Source organism: Balaenoptera physalus (genome assembly GCF_965194825.1).
Source record: "Balaenoptera physalus genome assembly, chromosome: 15".
Taxonomy (NCBI): domain Eukaryota; kingdom Metazoa; phylum Chordata; class Mammalia; order Artiodactyla; family Balaenopteridae; genus Balaenoptera; species Balaenoptera physalus.
The window spans coordinates 33,741,947-33,764,773 of NC_138894.1; the positions used below are offsets into that span (position 1 = coordinate 33,741,947).

The following is a 22,827-nucleotide window of genomic DNA, read 5'->3' on the forward strand; positions in this document are numbered from 1 at the left end:
GCGGGCAGGAGCCAAGTTCTCCATACAGTGAAGACCCCAGTGTGCCTTGGTTATAGTAATATACCTGGCTTCCTTCCTGGTAGGGAAGTGACAGGCGGCTATGCCCCTGATTTGGAATCTGAGATGGTGCTCCCTGAGCAAGCCTGGCAGAAAGTGATGGATATAGAGGGACCATGTTATTGGCGTCTGAAGTTTTATCATACTGGGCTGCCATAAACATGGAGGAAGCAGCTGGGTGCCGGTCAGTGAGTGCCAGAGTAAAGTCTCCGAGTGAAGAGGAATTCTTTTCAGTGCTTCCTGTGATGTCCCACTCAAGAACACCTGGATAGGAAGGAGCTGAAGTGGAGATCTGGCTGTGGTCAGTAACTCCAGATAACATAGTCGTGCTGGAATGTTGGTAAAGGTAGGCACTACCCATGAGTGTCTGGAAAGAGGTACCGGTAGCCGATGCCGAACTGACGGCAGGGGCAGAGACTCTGGAGAAGTTGCAGACACTTCGTGTTAGGGAAGTTGCATTGCTCACCACAGGAAGAGAATGCTGCAGAGAATTTAGAGTTCCAAGTAGAGATGGATTTTGGAAATTTTCTGTAAGAACAAGAGGGTCATGAAAAACTCAGGGAGGTTGAGAAATTCTCACTACGTTTGAGGAACAGCATTATCTTAAGGTTCTTGCTCTCAGGACACCTCTACTATCGACCCTTCCTGAGAAACCCAAAATCAGACAGTTAATGATGGCTGTAAGGACTGAGCAGTTTTCCACTCTTCTGTATTAACTGCCTGTGCTCCCATCTTGGGCACAGATGGGCAGAAGAGCCAAGTGGTATGGTTCAGACATTGTTCTCTAGGCTGGAAGCAACCTTCTCCCTGCCCTGTCTTTCCCTTCAGCCTGCACTCGTACTGACTTCTATGCTATTTCCTAGACTGGAAGCATTTTAGAACTAGGAGGCCCTTAGAGAACTTTCTCTTTTTTCAGTCTCATTTCACGAGTAAGGAAACTGAGGCTCAGAGAGGTCGGGTTGACTTGTTCAAGTTCTCTCATTATGTTAGTGTCATTACCAGGTTTCAGAACCTAAGTATCCTGACTTCCTTGCCAGGACTCCACTCTGAGCATGATAGTGCCAGAAAGCAGGAGAAATAGAACTTATAATATAAGCATTTTTTTTGTCCATTAGAAAACAGTACGGCCATTACCATTGTCATCTTCATTGTCTCCCTTTGCTTGTGCAGTTCCCACGCTATTACCTAGAGTTGACGTATAGCTCAGTCCAACTGGTGAACTGAAAGAGTCATTTTTGCCCTCTTCAAGCCTGGTTTCTCATCCTACCTCAAAATGATTACCCGAAAGTGGATTTCTTAAGTGCTTTTGGAAAGAGAAAAGTTATCTGATTACTTCAGATTACTCATCTATAAAGTGGTTATAACACCACCACCAATAATAATAGCAGTAATAATTAATAGATGAATAAGCTGATCTATTGCGTATGATTTATATGGAGGAAGATACAATAAGTTCTAGAAAGACAAAGAAAAATCATGAAAAACATGTTACGTAACGAAAAAGAAATCCATAGATATTAATGAAAACTGGGGTATGTGGGCAAGTATCAAAGCCTAATGAATTTACTAACAAATGACATTCTGTACCATACATGCAATATTATGAAAGTGAATTTTGCCCACTCTATTTTAGTGAATACTATTAACCAAAAAACACGATGGAGGTGATAGAGGTGAATGAATTCCTAGCCAATGCATACAGACAGAGACGATAAATCAGTAAAAAATGCACAACAAGCAACAGAATGCAACAAATGTGAATGTATAGGTAGCCACAACATATGTAGACAAGTATTTCAATGAAAACCGGTACAAAGCAGACAGCAAAATAGTAAGTGTAAAAGAGTTTCATTATTGTGCTCATTCATATTTTTACCCAGCAAGTAACAGGTATTAAGCCTAGGAGAAATATATCTTTCCATGAATATAACTCATATAATAAGCAGAAAGGAAGCTTAAAAAGTATCAAGAAGGTTTTTGTATTTATCCTAGAACTTAGAATCATCTTCCACATCCAAGAAGATGACATCCCAAGACCTCAAAAAACCATCATCCCTAGAATCCAATTAAAAAAGATTTTCAAATGTAAGAAAATCCAAAGGACTCCACAACATTGTTTTAGATAAATGTGGATGTTTGTGTTTTCTTTTTTTCTTTTGCCGCGCCGCGTGGCCCTGGCCGTGAAAGCACCGAGTCCTAAAGCGCTGGACCGCCAGGGAATTCCCTAAATGGGGAATTAGAGATGTGGGGCTTGACTTTTTCTTTTTCTTCTCCGGTAGCTAAGATCTACAAGCGAACGATGGCTATTGATCAATGTGCTCTCTGTGTTAGGAAGGAAATAACTGTAAAAATGAAAAGCAACCTTGCCTTAGAAGCTACATATCACACAAAGGAAATAGTCCTTCTGATTCAATGTAGAAGATATCATTTAAAATGTTTAATTGGTCAAATGTCTACCTAGTTTAAAAATTAGAAAGAATAGAACACTGAAAAGCAGCCCCCTAGATAACCACTTTGGTTTCTGGTTTCTAGGAAGCATCATTTCTAAAACATACTTCTAAAATGTTTCTATTCCAAACTGTCAAGTGCCAGCTGTATTCAGAGAGGCAATAAAAGAAAGAAAACGGAGTATGACTTTTCTGATAGGCTGCCCTTCCTGGTGATCCCCTGTTCTGGCCTTACTTTCCTTCTTAGTCTGTTAATGTAAGGATTTGCTACCATCAGCTTTGTTTTGCCCTGCTCTGAGCAGATTTCCCTCTGTGCTGTTTCTGCTTTAATTTAAAATCTTTGGCTCCCATCAACATTCCATGGCAAACTGCCTCTTTCTTGAGAGCTCCTCTATGCTTTCCCTCTTCATTCTTATATTTTTTTCCCATCTCTTGGTTCCTGTTGGCCTGTGCTAATGAAAACAATCCTAAACTTGCTTACGTTTGACTCTGTGCCTCCCTATATAGCCCAGTACTCTCCATCCTCTCTCCCTATTCTCTCTTTTCAACTAGTCGAAATACTAGTGGAGGGAGACCATTGGAGATGAAACATCTTGGTATATATCGCTAGTTTTCTGTGTCACCTGGCTTTTCTATGTTTCTGTTGAAACACTCTTTTGAGAAGTCTCTGATTTCATTTTCTACATGGGTACCCTTTAAGGCTCAATATTGGAAAAGAAGGGGATCAGAGTGATCAACCCAATGTGGTATCCTAACGTAACAGATAAGGAAAGCAGCAGGCTTTGTGAGGCAGTCAGTGATTTGTCCAAAGTCACACAGACAGTAAACGTCAAAGTCAAAACTGAAATTAGGTCTCCAGACTTGTAGTTCAATACTTTCCCTCATTATTCCACGCTATTTTGAATCTCCTCCTCAATTTAGGGGCAAAAGAAATCGAACGCAAAACTTTCCAAAGTTTCTTTTCTTACCTGACATGGTCAGAGAAGAGGAGACATCAACTGCAGGTACAAGGGATGAGGAGACAACACTAGAGGATGTCTGAGTGGCTGCAGCTGAACGGCGCACGTGTCCAGTACAAAGGTCACTGGTTACTGGTCCAAACGGCTCCACGGAAACCCCAAGACCTCTACCAAGTGGTAGTAGGTTTGGTAGGAGAGTGATGTCACAAAGCAGGCAGTTGAAAGGTATGAGCTAGCCAATAGGGAGGTCCGATCCCCAACAGGAGGGCGGGCTTGGGTGAAGAGAGCGTAGGAGAGCTAAAACAACCCCTCAATTTCTGAGCTCTGGGGAGGAAATCCTAGAAGACAGATTTACCTCCCCCAGGCTCTTCCATTAGGGAAATCATTGCAACATTTCTTACAGACGTTCATTAATATAATTAACTAACAGTTACTTATATTCTACAGAGTATTCTATTTTATGTATCATATACTTAGAGCTATATAGATCTTATTTAACTAGTATCCTTAGGAAGGAAAGAGCCATGTAGTTTGAACTATTACAGTTGTAACTTGGTTAAAGAGCAGGGTGAAGTTTGTTGAGTGTACCCTGTGGAGAATGTTGTGGTCCAAGGCTCTTCTCTTTTAGTTTCTTCTCCTTGACTCCTACCTTCCTTGGGCTGGGCTAGGCTGGGGGCCAGGTTGGACTTGCGACTTAACATTTCTCTTCCGCTTTCTTTTTTTTTTTTTTTCTTCCATTATGGGCATTGCTTCTAGGACAAGCCTTGGTCTTGCATTGGATGTTCCTTCCTGTCAACTTCCAGCAGCAGGAGTCTTCTTTTCAGTGCTTGATGCTTCACGAAATAGACTCTGCCCATTGGCAGCAAATACCAGAGAGCCAGGAGACAGAGCTGGTTGCAGACCTTTCCTCTTCCAGCCTTTGGTTGCAATTGTTTTGCCCATGATTTGCTAGCTCTAGTTCCTTGGGCCACACAGGTATCCTGCCATCCAGCTCTTTTTATATGTGAGAGACATTCTGAACACTGTCCCTCTTTCTTTGCACAGAAGTATATACAGTGTGGCAGTTACCGTAATCTCCTCCCCCTTGCAAACAGCCCCTCTAGAATCTCGGACCTCTAGGACTCTCTGTCTTGCATGCTTGGGTGCAAGGCCAAGCACAATGAAGAGGAGAATAATTAGAGAAAGAGGAGGACATTGGTGGAGAACTGGGAGCAGGTAAGGTGAAAGGGCACCGGAGAAAAGAGATGCATGTAGGTTTTTTGGTTTCTGTGGGAAACAAGTTGACACACTTGGGCCTCATTTTGTATTAACAGAACAGAGAGTTGTAGATATAAGTAGCTAGATCGTGCAGCAACTGCCATGAAGTCTGTACACTGAAGAGAACAGTCTCACATCTAGTTTTCATTTTGTTTTATGTCATATTACCTTATTTATAGCATTCACTGGTATGTTTGTAGAACGCAGATGTTTTCAAATGCTCTGGTTTTGTCTACATGGTTATTTCCTTGTCCTATTTGTAAGGAATCCAACATTGTAAGACATATTGCATGTTTTTCTCTTGACGATTGTTTACCTTGAAGCGTCATGAGCTAACTTGAGCTGTTGGATTTTGTGGAGAAACTTTAAAAAGGGTCTGTGAAAAAGGCATTGTGGTGAGTCGCATTATGCACCCGAGCGTAAGGAGCAGATATCTGCCACCAGCCCAGCTTGGCCTGGATTGCCTCTGTGTTAGTTCCCCTGGTTAGTGCTTTTCTCCCTAACCACTCTTGTGACTGTGATAATGTGAGTTAAGGGCTGAGTTGCTAGTGATTTATGTGTGAGGTAGGCTGGTTTGAGGGAGGAAATCTATGGACCTAGTCATTTTCCTTGGTGGTAAGCTTTCAGGGGTGCAAAGATCGATCTTCCTGGGGACTTCTCTGGTACCAGGAAGATATCGCATAGATGGGACCTCCAAAGACACACATTTAATTTTTAGGCCTGTTGTTCCTATTATGAGATGTGAGTTTCTTCACTGATGGGGATGCTGCTTATCTGAGAAGAAACTGTGAAAGGTGGTGTAGTATAGAGGTGTGGCTTAAGCTTTTAAGTTTTCTTCAAGGTTTTTCCCCTAAGCTTCATACTTCAGACGGCCTACTTACATGAGACTAGTATGTGATGTCAGGCTAACAACTTCCTAAATACCTGCAAGCCAGATCAGTGTCTCTTTTCTCTATATTCCCATGGAAATCAAGGGTCCCGCCGAATTTTCCATCGAAACAGTTGATTTGTGCTGTCTCTAGGAATTCTAAAGGGCGTACCGTTGCTTCCTAACCGGTGTCATTTGGGAGATCCCCCTCTGTACGTTCAAATGATTAATTTTGAGACTCTGCTCGTGTGTGCAGTAAACCCTTTAATTCCCTAAGACCTTCCTTTCCTCCATCTCATACCCCATTAAGCCCGCCTCAGTTTATCTCCTGAATTTCTTTGGAATCTGTCAGCTCTCCCTCAACATCCTAATACTGAACTTGCCTGTCTGTTGCGATTAGGTCCTAACTAGTGTCCATATATCTTGTTTCCCTCCAATCCATTCTTCACACAAGAAACCTTCAAAGCAAGTTGGAACATTGCTCATAAACATCGCTCACAAACATTGTTTTGAGAATAGAAAACACACTGGTGGCCTTTAAGACTCTGCGTGCTCTAGAATCCTCTCTGCTTCTCTAGCCCCATCTTGTGCCACGTTTGCCCTCACTTTCTATGCTTCAGATACACTGAATTAACCTTAGTTCTCACTCATCTGACAGAAGTCAGTTGAGAAATTATTTTTCACTGTGATTCCTAGCATTAAGGAATTTGATGATCAGGTTTTGTATGAGGACTAAAACTAAACTGGGAAGTGGAAGAATTGCGTTTCAACTGTTTCAGTCAACACGCATGTATTAATGATACCTAAGTATTGAACACCGGGCTAGGTTTCATGAGGGATACAGAAGTTCTGGCCATCTCTGGTTTTGGGTATCCCTTATTTGTTGAGACCTTTGCGTTGTTTGGTTGCCTTTTGTCTGTTTTCCAGATGGGAAAACAGGAACAAGGGAAGTATAGGTTATTACTAGGTGGGGTTGAACAAGTGGAGCAGCAAACTGCAAAGCAGAAAGAAGAGGGACGTACTATAGAGGGATGTGATTTCCATTTTCAAGGCGCCTGCGTCCTGTGCAGGGAGACAGCCTAACATAAAATGTGCCTAACAAAAGATCTATTGACTTCTTACTAAAAATCTCCAGTTCATATAACCCAGGGGTTTATACCTTCTCCTTTAAAAGTTCTATTCCTGGGACTTCCCTGGTGGTCCAGTGGTGAAGACTCTGCGCTTCCAATGCAGCAGGCGTGGGTTCAATCCCTGGTTGGGGAGCTAAGATCCCACATGCTGCGCAGCCAAAGAAATTTTTTTCAAAAGTTATACTCCTGTGTTGTTGAATTTAGTGGTTTAGATTTTGTTTGAATGTTAAGAAGATTTCAGTTTATTTACCAGGAACAAACAAAACATAATGTAAAAATAGTTTCCCAGAAACGATTTCCATCGTTCTCTTCTTCCCTTTCTCCCGCAGACTGACTGGTGTTTCATCTTGACAAGTTCTCTGAAGTTCTCTGTCATTCCATAGGAAAGCGGTCTGGCTTGGAGGTTGCAATCCCAGGGAATTTTTCATCAGCGGGGAAGTCTCCATCACTACAGAGGAATCAAGGGAGAAGTCAGTCCCGGGTAAGTGAGATGCTCCCCCTAAACACCAACACAGCAGTCGTGTACCTTTCAAGGGGTTCAGGGGCAAGATGGGCAAGGCATTTCTACTAACTCTTCTTAAGGATCATGGACAGTGTGCCCTATGCTACGAGGTAAGCGGTGACTGTTGTAATTCTTACTGGTGATCATTTCATGTCACTGATCCTTGGCTCTCTTTGTATCTCATAGGACTGTTGTAAGTCCAATACAAAATGAGTCTTCTTTTTAAAAAACTGAAATGTTTTACAAAGCCTAGCATTCTCATAGAGAGTCCTTTGAATTCTCCCCACTTTCCCGAGAGGCTAAGAACACTTCACACCATGAACTAGGAGAGGGGGTAGAGCCCTTTCTGATGAAATATAGAAACAAAGACAGAGTCTTAGCCTGCTTGCTCTCTGGACAGGATCTCGGACCACAAGGTCTTAAATCCTGGTATAAATGACGGAAGTGAGGACAGTTCAACTGGCACTCTCATAACAAGAGTTCTGAAACACCTTCCAAAGAGACTGTAGCAGTAGACGAGGGAAGGGAGTGCTACAGTGTGGTAGTACAGGGGGAATGCTCGGCTACAGCAGTGAAAAATGTGGTACCTATTGGTGTGCTCTTGGGGTTCTTGTACATGTAGCATAGATGACCTTTACAGTGTCCCTCCCACCTTCCCACCTGCATTAGGTGTTCTGTTTTTTTGTTTGTTTTTTTTTTTTAATTTACGTTTATTGATTGATTGATTGATTGAACTTATTTATTCTACGTATTTATTTTTTTGGCTGCACTGGGTCCTCATTGGTGTGCACGGGCTTTCTCTAGTTGCGGCTAGCGGGGTCTACTCTTGGTTGCGGTGTGCGGGCTTCTCATCGCGGTGGCCTCTCTTGTTGCGGAGCATGGGCTGTAGGCGCGTGGGCTTCGGTAGTTGCGGCTCACGGGCTCTGGAATGCTGGCTCAGTCGTTGTGGCACATGCGCTTAGTTGCTGCACGGCATGTGGGATCTTCGTAGACCGGGGCTCGAAGCCGTGTCCCCTGCATTGGCAGGCGCCACCAGGGAAGCCCTAGCTGTTCTTATATAGAGTCTAAAAACAGAGAGCACTGAGAGAAGGTAGTGGTTATTAAAGGCTCAGGATCTAAATTCTACCTGTCTCTACACCCCTTCCCAGCTGTCGATTTGACCCCGTTTGTGAATGCCGACCTCATTCTTCAACTTTCTCTGCCGTTTGTATACTCACCTTGAAAACTTGTTTCTGTGATGCGTTGAGCAGACACAGGGTGGCAGATTGCAGAGGTGGAAGCTGGTGGTCGGATATTTGTGGGCTGAATCTCCTTCAGTCCCATTCCCATTTCTGGTTGCGCAGAGGCCCTACTTCCTGTGTATGACGCGGAGCCATAGGATTGCGGGCAGGAGCCAAGTTCTCCATACAGTGAAGACCCCAGTGTGCCTTGGTTATAGTAATATACCTGGCTTCCTTCCTGGTAGGGAAGTGACAGGCGGCTATGCCCCTGATTTGTTCGTGGGCCTCCTGATACAGCAGTTCCCTTGGCTCTGGCCCTGTCGTCAGCTGCCCCTAGGAGGACTCTGAGCCCTAGCCACTTCTCTGGTAGATTTGCCTATTCCCCCACTATAATCACACCTGAATAAGGCAACTCAAACCTTTCAGAGATGTGTCGTGAACCTCTTGTTTTCTGAAATACCTATCTGGTGGTTGTGAGACTTAAGGCCAACCTCCCCGAGAGACTTTGTTTCTATTTCTCCTAGTAAACCTAGACTCATCTCCTGTCACCTTCAACTCTACTCCAATTGTGTTCTTTCAACCCAGACCCCTGACCCTGCTTTTTACTTCTGCCATTTCATCCTCACTCCTGCTTCCTTTCCTAAATCCATACGTCTCTTTTGGCCTTCCTAGCCCTGGGCCAAGTTCCTTCCTCTTTCCTCAGTTTTTACCCCTTTCCTTCATTCTCCCATCCAACTTTCAGGCCTTCCTTTCTCACGCCCCAGTTAGCAGCATCTCCGAATTCGAAAGGTTTATTACTCATCTATTAATTCTATTCCATTTACTTATTCGGTTCTATACCTATCTTACCTATGTATGGAAGAACCGCTGGTAGCCAAGGTGGCAGCAAGAATCCTAGCAGCTGTCACCTGACGTATCCGTAGTAGTCAGCAATTTCCATTTCTTTGTCCCTCTGGGTGAAAAATTGCAGCTTCCCCGAAGAGGTGTATCTGGCAGCATTCTCCCGTTGTTGTTGAGCCCGCCTCTTCATGGCCTCTCGCTCTGGCCTCTGCTCTTGTTCGATGGGCTTTGACATGACTGGCTCAGGCACGTTGGGTTCCCTCCATGGAACTCGTTGCTTGCTGAAGTCTTGGAGTAGAAGTTGGGTTTGGAGCTTGGGTGGGGACTGGCGCTTAGTCACAGCAGGGGGAACAGGCTCGCGCTGGAGAGAAGCGCCAGATGAAGTTTTGTAGGGTGCAGGCCTAGGAGCAGCAGGCTGAGGGACACGAGGCTGGGTATGGTTGGTCCAAGCCGGTTGGGTTGGGTTGGCCACAGTTGGCTGAGCTGGTTTGGCGGGACCTGGCAAAGAGGCAGGAGCTGGCTGGGATGAATTGACTGCAGCAGGTTGAGCTGAGTCAGTAGAACCAGGCTGGGCACGGTAAGCCACAGCAGGCCGATGTGAGGCCAGAGACTGTGGCCTCCGAGGAGCGGGTCGAGCTTGAGGCTTGTCCCAGGCAGAAAAAGGCAGAGGTATCAACTTGACCTTCCCAGGAGGAGGCCGCTCACACTGGGATGGAGATGGACACTCTGTTTCAGCACTGCTGTCTGGTTTCTGGGCTTGGACTTGCGTTTTCTCAGGCCTCTTACCCTCACGTGGGGTATGCCGCCGTGGCTGGATCGCTGGGGGTGGCTGGGGGTCTTTGGGGTTGCTTGAATTTCCCAAGAGCCGACAGGAAGAGAGCCCAGTTTTCGTCTCATTCTTCTTCCCCAGCGCATGAAGAACCTTCACAGACTCCAGCATGCGCACGCCAAGGGAGGTTCGAGGCTTTTGAAAGCTCTCTTGGCGAAGCTCAGTTTGGTGTTCCTTTCGCTTCGTGTTGGGGATTGCTGGCTTGTCTTCTGCCTTGACTTTGTTCCCTGACTGCTTGTTCTCTTCAGCCTTGTTTCTTCCTCTGGTCCTTTTGGTCTTTTCCTGCCCATGGCTCTCAGTTTTGCTGATCTTTCCGGATGCAGCTTTCTGAGGTTTGCCTTGAGAGTGCTTGGCCGTGTTCGCAGGAGCCCTGTCACTGACTGCAGCAGTGCATATAACCGCTTCTCCCCCTAACAGGCACTCTGGATCCTTTGGCTGGATTTTGGCCTTGGGAGCACCACCGATAGGCTCAGAGGCTTTCTGTTTGTTCTTCCTGGGTTGATCAGAGGGAACCTTTACGACACTTGGCTTTTCCTGCACCTGATTCACCTTAATGGCTCTGGTGTCTTCAGCTTTGATCACGTTGGGACCTTGGGATCGATCAAGATCTTTCCAAGAATTAAAGAGCTGGGGAAGGTGAATATCCTCCGCCAGTGTAGTAATGTCTGCAAGACCACTGCTAGGTTCAGTCCCATTTTCAAGTGTCCCTAGGTCCTGACGACTCAGGCTGTTCTCTCCCAGATCAGCATTTTCAGAACCAGGCTGCTCCTCTTGGCTGAGGGGATCGGTGCAGGCCAGCGGCTGGGGAATATCAGGGATTCCCAAAGGGAGTAGTGGAGGATCTTGGTTTTCTATTGGGATCTGGTAGGCCTCCAGAGGCTTTGACAGCTTGGTTTTGATATCCTCCACGTTCTTACTCTCTGTTTGTCCCTGGCTTGGAGCTGGAGGCAGGGCCAGGAGACGCCTGGCACTCTGGACTGGAGCTGTCACTGAAATGTCCCCAAGTTCAGATGGTGGGTTACTCTCAAGTATGTGACTGTTTCTGCTACTGCAGGACTTGGGGAGTTCTTGAGTTTGTGTCACACAAAACGTCTGGCTTGGAGGTTGCAATCCCAGGGAATTTTTCATCACCAGGGAAGTCTCCATCACTACAAAGGGATCAAGGGAGAAGTCAGTCCCTGGTAAATGAGATGCTCCCCCTAAACACCAACACAGCAGTCGTGTACCTTTCAAGGGGTTCAGGGGCAAGATGGGCAAGGCATTTCTACTAACTCTTCTTAAGGATCATGGACAGTGCCCTATGCTACGAGGTAAGCGGTGACTGTTGTAATGCTTAACTGGTGATCATTTCATGTCACTGATCCTTGGCTCTCTTTGTATCTCATAGGACTGTTGTAAGTCCAATACAAAATGAGTCTTCTTTTTAAACAACTGAAATGTTTTACAAAGCCTAGCATTCTCATATAGAGTCCTTTCAATTCTCCCCACTTTCCCGAGAGGCTAAGAACACTTCACACCATGAACTAGGAGAGGGGGTAGAGCCCTTTCTGATGAAATACAGAAACAAAGACAGAGTCTTAGCCTGCTTGCTCTCTGGACAGGATCTCGGACCACAAGGTCTTAAATCCTGGTATAAATGACGGAAGTGAGGACACTTCAACTGGCACTCTCATAACAAGAGTTCTGAGACACCTTCCAAAGAGACTGTAGCAGTAGACGAGGGAAGGGAGTGCTACAGTGTGGTAGTACAGGGGGAATGCTCGGCTACAGCAGTGAAAAATGTGGTACCTATTGGTGTGCTCTCGGGGTTCTTGTACATGTAGCATAGATGACCTTTACAGTGTCCCTGCCACCTTCCCACCTGCATTAGGTGTTCTTTTTGTTTTTTTGTTTTTTTTAATTGACGTTTATTTATTGATTGATTGTTTGAACTTATTTATTCTACGTATTTATTTTTTTGGCTGCACAGGGTCTTCATTGCTGTGCACGGGCTTTCTCTAGTTGCGGCTAGCGGGGTCTACTCTTGGTTGCGGTGTGCGGGCTTCTCTTGTTGCGGAGCATGCGCTCTAGGCGCGTGGGCTTCGGTAGTTGCGGCTCACGGGCTCTAGAATGCAGGCTCAGTCGTTGTGGCACATGGGCTTAGTTGCTCCACGGCATGTGGGATCTTCCCAGACCAGGGCTCGAACCCGTGTCCCCCGCATTGCATTGGCAGGCGGATTCTTAACCACGGCGCCACCAGGGAAGCCCTAGGTGTTCTTACATAGAGTCTAAAAACAGAGGGCACTGAGCGAAGGTAGTGGTTACTAAAGGCTCAGGATCTAAATTCTACCTGTCTCTACACCCCTTCCCAGCTGTCGATTTGACCCCATTTGTGAATGCCGACCTCATTCTTCAACTTTCTCTGCCGTTTGTATACTCACCTTGAAAACTTGTTTCTGTGATGCGTTGAGCAGACACAGGGTGGCAGATTGCAGAGGTGGAAGCTGGTGGTCGGATATTTGTGGGCTGAATCTCCTTCAGTCCCATTCCCATTTCTGGTTGCGCAGAGGCCCTACTTCCTGTGTATGACGCGGAGCCATAGGATTGCGGGCAGGAGCCAAGTTCTCCATACAGTGAAGACCCCAGTGTGCCTTGGTTATAGTAATATACCTGGCTTCCTTCCTGGTAGGGAAGTGACAGGCGGCTATGCCCCTGATTTGGAATCTGAGATGGTGCTCCCTGAGCAAGCCTGGCAGAAAGTGATGGATATAGAGGGACCATGTTATTGGCGTCTGAAGTTTTATCATACTGGGCTGCCATAAACATGGAGGAAGCAGCTGGGTGCCGGTCAGTGAGTGCCAGAGTAAAGTCTCCGAGTGAAGAGGAATTCTTTTCAGTGCTTCCTGTGATGTCCCACTCAAGAACACCTGGATAGGAAGGAGCTGAAGTGGAGATCTGGCTGTGGTCAGTAACTCCAGATAACATAGTCGTGCTGGAATGTTGGTAAAGGTAGGCACTACCCATGAGTGTCTGGAAAGAGGTACCGGTAGCCGATGCCGAACTGACGGCAGGGGCAGAGACTCTGGAGAAGTTGCAGACACTTCGTGTTAGGGAAGTTGCATTGCTCACCACAGGAAGAGAATGCTGCAGAGAATTTAGAGTTCCAAGTAGAGATGGATTTTGGAAATTTTCTGTAAGAACAAGAGGGTCATGAAAAACTCAGGGAGGTTGAGAAATTCTCACTACGTTTGAGGAACAGCATTATCTTAAGGTTCTTGCTCTCAGGACACCTCTACTATCGACCCTTCCTGAGAAACCCAAAATCAGACAGTTAATGATGGCTGTAAGGACTGAGCAGTTTTCCACTCTTCTGTATTAACTGCCTGTGCTCCCATCTTGGGCACAGATGGGCAGAAGAGCCAAGTGGTATGGTTCAGACATTGTTCTCTAGGCTGGAAGCAACCTTCTCCCTGCCCTGTCTTTCCCTTCAGCCTGCACTCGTACTGACTTCTATGCTATTTCCTAGACTGGAAGCATTTTAGAACTAGGAGGCCCTTAGAGAACTTTCTCTTTTTTCAGTCTCATTTCACGAGTAAGGAAACTGAGGCTCAGAGAGGTCGGGTTGACTTGTTCAAGTTCTCTCATTATGTTAGTGTCATTACCAGGTTTCAGAACCTAAGTATCCTGACTTCCTTGCCAGGACTCCACTCTGAGCATGATAGTGCCAGAAAGCAGGAGAAATAGAACTTATAATATAAGCATTTTTTTTGTCCATTAGAAAACAGTACGGCCATTACCATTGTCATCTTCATTGTCTCCCTTTGCTTGTGCAGTTCCCACGCTATTACCTAGAGTTGACGTATAGCTCAGTCCAACTGGTGAACTGAAAGAGTCATTTTTGCCCTCTTCAAGCCTGGTTTCTCATCCTACCTCAAAATGATTACCCGAAAGTGGATTTCTTAAGTGCTTTTGGAAAGAGAAAAGTTATCTGATTACTTCAGATTACTCATCTATAAAGTGGTTATAACACCACCACCAATAATAATAGCAGTAATAATTAATAGATGAATAAGCTGATCTATTGCGTATGATTTATATGGAGGAAGATACAATAAGTTCTAGAAAGACAAAGAAAAATCATGAAAAACATGTTACGTAACGAAAAAGAAATCCATAGATATTAATGAAAACTGGGGTATGTGGGCAAGTATCAAAGCCTAATGAATTTACTAACAAATGACATTCTGTACCATACATGCAATATTATGAAAGTGAATTTTGCCCACTCTATTTTAGTGAATACTATTAACCAAAAAACACGATGGAGGTGATAGAGGTGAATGAATTCCTAGCCAATGCATACAGACAGAGACGATAAATCAGTAAAAAATGCACAACAAGCAACAGAATGCAACAAATGTGAATGTATAGGTAGCCACAACATATGTAGACAAGTATTTCAATGAAAACCGGTACAAAGCAGACAGCAAAATAGTAAGTGTAAAAGAGTTTCATTATTGTGCTCATTCATATTTTTACCCAGCAAGTAACAGGTATTAAGCCTAGGAGAAATATATCTTTCCATGAATATAACTCATATAATAAGCAGAAAGGAAGCTTAAAAAGTATCAAGAAGGTTTTTGTATTTATCCTAGAACTTAGAATCATCTTCCACATCCAAGAAGATGACATCCCAAGACCTCAAAAAACCGTCATCCCTAGAATCCAATTAAAAAAGATTTTCAAATGTAAGAAAATCCAAAGGACTCCACAACATTGTTTTAGATAAATGTGGATGTTTGTGTTTTCTTTTTTTCTTTTGCCGCGCCGCGTGGCCCTGGCCGTGAAAGCACCGAGTCCTAAAGCGCTGGACCGCCAGGGAATTCCCTAAATGGGGAATTAGAGATGTGGGGCTTGACTTTTTCTTTTTCTTCTCCGGTAGCTAAGATCTACAAGCGAACGATGGCTATTGATCAATGTGCTCTCTGTGTTAGGAAGGAAATAACTGTAAAAATGAAAAGCAACCTTGCCTTAGAAGCTACATATCACACAAAGGAAATAGTCCTTCTGATTCAATGTAGAAGATATCATTTAAAATGTTTAATTGGTCAAATGTCTACCTAGTTTAAAAATTAGAAAGAATAGAACACTGAAAAGCAGCCCCCTAGATAACCACTTTGGTTTCTGGTTTCTAGGAAGCATCATTTCTAAAACATACTTCTAAAATGTTTCTATTCCAAACTGTCAAGTGCCAGCTGTATTCAGAGAGGCAATAAAAGAAAGAAAACGGAGTATGACTTTTCTGATAGGCTGCCCTTCCTGGTGATCCCCTGTTCTGGCCTTACTTTCCTTCTTAGTCTGTTAATGTAAGGATTTGCTACCATCAGCTTTGTTTTGCCCTGCTCTGAGCAGATTTCCCTCTGTGCTGTTTCTGCTTTAATTTAAAATCTTTGGCTCCCATCAACATTCCATGGCAAACTGCCTCTTTCTTGAGAGCTCCTCTATGCTTTCCCTCTTCATTCTTATATTTTTTTCCCATCTCTTGGTTCCTGTTGGCCTGTGCTAATGAAAACAATCCTAAACTTGCTTACGTTTGACTCTGTGCCTCCCTATATAGCCCAGTACTCTCCATCCTCTCTCCCTATTCTCTCTTTTCAACTAGTCGAAATACTAGTGGAGGGAGACCATTGGAGATGAAACATCTTGGTATATATCGCTAGTTTTCTGTGTCACCTGGCTTTTCTATGTTTCTGTTGAAACACTCTTTTGAGAAGTCTCTGATTTCATTTTCTACATGGGTACCCTTTAAGGCTCAATATTGGAAAAGAAGGGGATCAGAGTGATCAACCCAATGTGGTATCCTAACGTAACAGATAAGGAAAGCAGCAGGCTTTGTGAGGCAGTCAGTGATTTGTCCAAAGTCACACAGACAGTAAACGTCAAAGTCAAAACTGAAATTAGGTCTCCAGACTTGTAGTTCAATACTTTCCCTCATTATTCCACGCTATTTTGAATCTCCTCCTCAATTTAGGGGCAAAAGAAATCGAACGCAAAACTTTCCAAAGTTTCTTTTCTTACCTGACATGGTCAGAGAAGAGGAGACATCAACTGCAGGTACAAGGGATGAGGAGACAACACTAGAGGATGTCTGAGTGGCTGCAGCTGAACGGCGCACGTGTCCAGTACAAAGGTCACTGGTTACTGGTCCAAACGGCTCCACGGAAACCCCAAGACCTCTACCAAGTGGTAGTAGGTTTGGTAGGAGAGTGATGTCACAAAGCAGGCAGTTGAAAGGTATGAGCTAGCCAATAGGGAGGTCCGATCCCCAACAGGAGGGCGGGCTTGGGTGAAGAGAGCGTAGGAGAGCTAAAACAACCCCTCAATTTCTGAGCTCTGGGGAGGAAATCCTAGAAGACAGATTTACCTCCCCCAGGCTCTTCCATTAGGGAAATCATTGCAACATTTCTTACAGACGTTCATTAATATAATTAACTAACAGTTACTTATATTCTACAGAGTATTCTATTTTATGTATCATATACTTAGAGCTATATAGATCTTATTTAACTAGTATCCTTAGGAAGGAAAGAGCCATGTAGTTTGAACTATTACAGTTGTAACTTGGTTAAAGAGCAGGGTGAAGTTTGTTGAGTGTACCCTGTGGAGAATGTTGTGGTCCAAGGCTCTTCTCTTTTAGTTTCTTCTCCTTGACTCCTACCTTCCTTGGGCTGGGCTAGGCTGGGGGCCAGGTTGGACTTGCGACTTAACATTTCTCTTCCGCTTTCTTTTTTTTTTTTTTTCTTCCATTATGGGCATTGCTTCTAGGACAAGCCTTGGTCTTGCATTGGATGTTCCTTCCTGTCAACTTCCAGCAGCAGGAGTCTTCTTTTCAGTGCTTGATGCTTCACGAAATAGACTCTGCCCATTGGCAGCAAATACCAGAGAGCCAGGAGACAGAGCTGGTTGCAGACCTTTCCTCTTCCAGCCTTTGGTTGCAATTGTTTTGCCCATGATTTGCTAGCTCTAGTTCCTTGGGCCACACAGGTATCCTGCCATCCAGCTCTTTTTATATGTGAGAGACATTCTGAACACTGTCCCTCTTTCTTTGCACAGAAGTATATACAGTGTGGCAGTTACCGTAATCTCCTCCCCCTTGCAAACAGCCCCTCTAGAATCTCGGACCTCTAGGACTCTCTGTCTTGCATGCTTGGGTGCAAGGCCAAGCACAATGAAGAGGAGAATAATTAGAGAAAGAGGAGGACATTGGTGGAGAACTGGGAGCAGGTAAGGTGAAAGGGCACCGGAGAAAAGAGATGCATGTAGGTTTTTTGGTTTCTGTGGGAAACAAGTTGACACACTTGGGCCTCATTTTGTATTAACAGAACAGAGAGTTGTAGATATAAGTAGCTAGATCGTGCAGCAACTGCCATGAAGTCTGTACACTGAAGAGAACAGTCTCACATCTAGTTTTCATTTTGTTTTATGTCATATTACCTTATTTATAGCATTCACTGGTATGTTTGTAGAACGCAGATGTTTTCAAATGCTCTGGTTTTGTCTACATGGTTATTTCCTTGTCCTATTTGTAAGGAATCCAACATTGTAAGACATATTGCATGTTTTTCTCTTGACGATTGTTTACCTTGAAGCGTCATGAGCTAACTTGAGCTGTTGGATTTTGTGGAGAAACTTTAAAAAGGGTCTGTGAAAAAGGCATTGTGGTGAGTCGCATTATGCACCCGAGCGTAAGGAGCAGATATCTGCCACCAGCCCAGCTTGGCCTGGATTGCCTCTGTGTTAGTTCCCCTGGTTAGTGCTTTTCTCCCTAACCACTCTTGTGACTGTGATAATGTGAGTTAAGGGCTGAGTTGCTAGTGATTTATGTGTGAGGTAGGCTGGTTTGAGGGAGGAAATCTATGGACCTAGTCATTTTCCTTGGTGGTAAGCTTTCAGGGGTGCAAAGATCGATCTTCCTGGGGACTTCTCTGGTACCAGGAAGATATCGCATAGATGGGACCTCCAAAGACACACATTTAATTTTTAGGCCTGTTGTTCCTATTATGAGATGTGAGTTTCTTCACTGATGGGGATGCTGCTTATCTGAGAAGAAACTGTGAAAGGTGGTGTAGTATAGAGGTGTGGCTTAAGCTTTTAAGTTTTCTTCAAGGTTTTTCCCCTAAGCTTCATACTTCAGACGGCCTACTTACATGAGACTAGTATGTGATGTCAGGCTAACAACTTCCTAAATACCTGCAAGCCAGATCAGTGTCTCTTTTCTCTATATTCCCATGGAAATCAAGGGTCCCGCCGAATTTTCCATCGAAACAGTTGATTTGTGCTGTCTCTAGGAATTCTAAAGGGCGTACCGTTGCTTCCTAACCGGTGTCATTTGGGAGATCCCCCTCTGTACGTTCAAATGATTAATTTTGAGACTCTGCTCGTGTGTGCAGTAAACCCTTTAATTCCCTAAGACCTTCCTTTCCTCCATCTCATACCCCATTAAGCCCGCCTCAGTTTATCTCCTGAATTTCTTTGGAATCTGTCAGCTCTCCCTCAACATCCTAATACTGAACTTGCCTGTCTGTTGCGATTAGGTCCTAACTAGTGTCCATATATCTTGTTTCCCTCCAATCCATTCTTCACACAAGAAACCTTCAAAGCAAGTTGGAACATTGCTCATAAACATCGCTCACAAACATTGTTTTGAGAATAGAAAACACACTGGTGGCCTTTAAGACTCTGCGTGCTCTAGAATCCTCTCTGCTTCTCTAGCCCCATCTTGTGCCACGTTTGCCCTCACTTTCTATGCTTCAGATACACTGAATTAACCTTAGTTCTCACTCATCTGACAGAAGTCAGTTGAGAAATTATTTTTCACTGTGATTCCTAGCATTAAGGAATTTGATGATCAGGTTTTGTATGAGGACTAAAACTAAACTGGGAAGTGGAAGAATTGCGTTTCAACTGTTTCAGTCAACACGCATGTATTAATGATACCTAAGTATTGAACACCGGGCTAGGTTTCATGAGGGATACAGAAGTTCTGGCCATCTCTGGTTTTGGGTATCCCTTATTTGTTGAGACCTTTGCGTTGTTTGGTTGCCTTTTGTCTGTTTTCCAGATGGGAAAACAGGAACAAGGGAAGTATAGGTTATTACTAGGTGGGGTTGAACAAGTGGAGCAGCAAACTGCAAAGCAGAAAGAAGAGGGACGTACTATAGAGGGATGTGATTTCCATTTTCAAGGCGCCTGCGTCCTGTGCAGGGAGACAGCCTAACATAAAATGTGCCTAACAAAAGATCTATTGACTTCTTACTAAAAATCTCCAGTTCATATAACCCAGGGGTTTATACCTTCTCCTTTAAAAGTTCTATTCCTGGGACTTCCCTGGTGGTCCAGTGGTGAAGACTCTGCGCTTCCAATGCAGCAGGCGTGGGTTCAATCCCTGGTTGGGGAGCTAAGATCCCACATGCTGCGCAGCCAAAGAAATTTTTTTCAAAAGTTATACTCCTGTGTTGTTGAATTTAGTGGTTTAGATTTTGTTTGAATGTTAAGAAGATTTCAGTTTATTTACCAGGAACAAACAAAACATAATGTAAAAATAGTTTCCCAGAAACGATTTCCATCGTTCTCTTCTTCCCTTTCTCCCGCAGACTGACTGGTGTTTCATCTTGACAAGTTCTCTGAAGTTCTCTGTCATTCCATAGGAAAGCGGTCTGGCTTGGAGGTTGCAATCCCAGGGAATTTTTCATCAGCGGGGAAGTCTCCATCACTACAGAGGAATCAAGGGAGAAGTCAGTCCCGGGTAAGTGAGATGCTCCCCCTAAACACCAACACAGCAGTCGTGTACCTTTCAAGGGGTTCAGGGGCAAGATGGGCAAGGCATTTCTACTAACTCTTCTTAAGGATCATGGACAGTGTGCCCTATGCTACGAGGTAAGCGGTGACTGTTGTAATTCTTACTGGTGATCATTTCATGTCACTGATCCTTGGCTCTCTTTGTATCTCATAGGACTGTTGTAAGTCCAATACAAAATGAGTCTTCTTTTTAAAAAACTGAAATGTTTTACAAAGCCTAGCATTCTCATAGAGAGTCCTTTGAATTCTCCCCACTTTCCCGAGAGGCTAAGAACACTTCACACCATGAACTAGGAGAGGGGGTAGAGCCCTTTCTGATGAAATATAGAAACAAAGACAGAGTCTTAGCCTGCTTGCTCTCTGGACAGGATCTCGGACCACAAGGTCTTAAATCCTGGTATAAATGACGGAAGTGAGGACAGTTCAACTGGCACTCTCATAACAAGAGTTCTGAAACACCTTCCAAAGAGACTGTAGCAGTAGACGAGGGAAGGGAGTGCTACAGTGTGGTAGTACAGGGGGAATGCTCGGCTACAGCAGTGAAAAATGTGGTACCTATTGGTGTGCTCTTGGGGTTCTTGTACATGTAGCATAGATGACCTTTACAGTGTCCCTCCCACCTTCCCACCTGCATTAGGTGTTCTGTTTTTTTGTTTTTTTTTTTTTTTAATTTACGTTTATTGATTGATTGATTGATTGAACTTATTTATTCTACGTATTTATTTTTTTGGCTGCACTGGGTCCTCATTGGTGTGCACGGGCTTTCTCTAGTTGCGGCTAGCGGGGTCTACTCTTGGTTGCGGTGTGCGGGCTTCTCATCGCGGTGGCCTCTCTTGTTGCGGAGCATGGGCTGTAGGCGCGTGGGCTTCGGTAGTTGCGGCTCACGGGCTCTGGAATGCTGGCTCAGTCGTTGTGGCACATGCGCTTAGTTGCTGCACGGCATGTGGGATCTTCGTAGACCGGGGCTCGAAGCCGTGTCCCCTGCATTGGCAGGCGCCACCAGGGAAGCCCTAGCTGTTCTTATATAGAGTCTAAAAACAGAGAGCACTGAGAGAAGGTAGTGGTTATTAAAGGCTCAGGATCTAAATTCTACCTGTCTCTACACCCCTTCCCAGCTGTCGATTTGACCCCGTTTGTGAATGCCGACCTCATTCTTCAACTTTCTCTGCCGTTTGTATACTCACCTTGAAAACTTGTTTCTGTGATGCGTTGAGCAGACACAGGGTGGCAGATTGCAGAGGTGGAAGCTGGTGGTCGGATATTTGTGGGCTGAATCTCCTTCAGTCCCATTCCCATTTCTGGTTGCGCAGAGGCCCTACTTCCTGTGTATGACGCGGAGCCATAGGATTGCGGGCAGGAGCCAAGTTCTCCATACAGTGAAGACCCCAGTGTGCCTTGGTTATAGTAATATACCTGGCTTCCTTCCTGGTAGGGAAGTGACAGGCGGCTATGCCCCTGATTTGTTCGTGGGCCTCCTGATACAGCAGTTCCCTTGGCTCTGGCCCTGTCGTCAGCTGCCCCTAGGAGGACTCTGAGCCCTAGCCACTTCTCTGGTAGATTTGCCTATTCCCCCACTATAATCACACCTGAATAAGGCAACTCAAACCTTTCAGAGATGTGTCGTGAACCTCTTGTTTTCTGAAATACCTATCTGGTGGTTGTGAGACTTAAGGCCAACCTCCCCGAGAGACTTTGTTTCTATTTCTCCTAGTAAACCTAGACTCATCTCCTGTCACCTTCAACTCTACTCCAATTGTGTTCTTTCAACCCAGACCCCTGACCCTGCTTTTTACTTCTGCCATTTCATCCTCACTCCTGCTTCCTTTCCTAAATCCATACGTCTCTTTTGGCCTTCCTAGCCCTGGGCCAAGTTCCTTCCTCTTTCCTCAGTTTTTACCCCTTTCCTTCATTCTCCCATCCAACTTTCAGGCCTTCCTTTCTCACGCCCCAGTTAGCAGCATCTCCGAATTCGAAAGGTTTATTACTCATCTATTAATTCTATTCCATTTACTTATTCGGTTCTATACCTATCTTACCTATGTATGGAAGAACCGCTGGTAGCCAAGGTGGCAGCAAGAATCCTAGCAGCTGTCACCTGACGTATCCGTAGTAGTCAGCAATTTCCATTTCTTTGTCCCTCTGGGTGAAAAATTGCAGCTTCCCCGAAGAGGTGTATCTGGCAGCATTCTCCCGTTGTTGTTGAGCCCGCCTCTTCATGGCCTCTCGCTCTGGCCTCTGCTCTTGTTCGATGGGCTTTGACATGACTGGCTCAGGCACGTTGGGTTCCCTCCATGGAACTCGTTGCTTGCTGAAGTCTTGGAGTAGAAGTTGGGTTTGGAGCTTGGGTGGGGACTGGCGCTTAGTCACAGCAGGGGGAACAGGCTCGCGCTGGAGAGAAGCGCCAGATGAAGTTTTGTAGGGTGCAGGCCTAGGAGCAGCAGGCTGAGGGACACGAGGCTGGGTATGGTTGGTCCAAGCCGGTTGGGTTGGGTTGGCCACAGTTGGCTGAGCTGGTTTGGCGGGACCTGGCAAAGAGGCAGGAGCTGGCTGGGATGAATTGACTGCAGCAGGTTGAGCTGAGTCAGTAGAACCAGGCTGGGCACGGTAAGCCACAGCAGGCCGATGTGAGGCCAGAGACTGTGGCCTCCGAGGAGCGGGTCGAGCTTGAGGCTTGTCCCAGGCAGAAAAAGGCAGAGGTATCAACTTGACCTTCCCAGGAGGAGGCCGCTCACACTGGGATGGAGATGGACACTCTGTTTCAGCACTGCTGTCTGGTTTCTGGGCTTGGACTTGCGTTTTCTCAGGCCTCTTACCCTCACGTGGGGTATGCCGCCGTGGCTGGATCGCTGGGGGTGGCTGGGGGTCTTTGGGGTTGCTTGAA

The 22,827-nt window shown here is 45.1% G+C and overlaps 1 long non-coding RNA gene across 8 annotated transcripts in view; it reads right to left on the reverse strand.

Annotated features, from left to right (window-relative positions):
- Positions 1-22,827, reverse strand: part of LOC309643390 — a 2,123,356-nt gene that overhangs the window by 1,060,261 nt on the left and 1,040,268 nt on the right. The window lies entirely within an intron of this gene.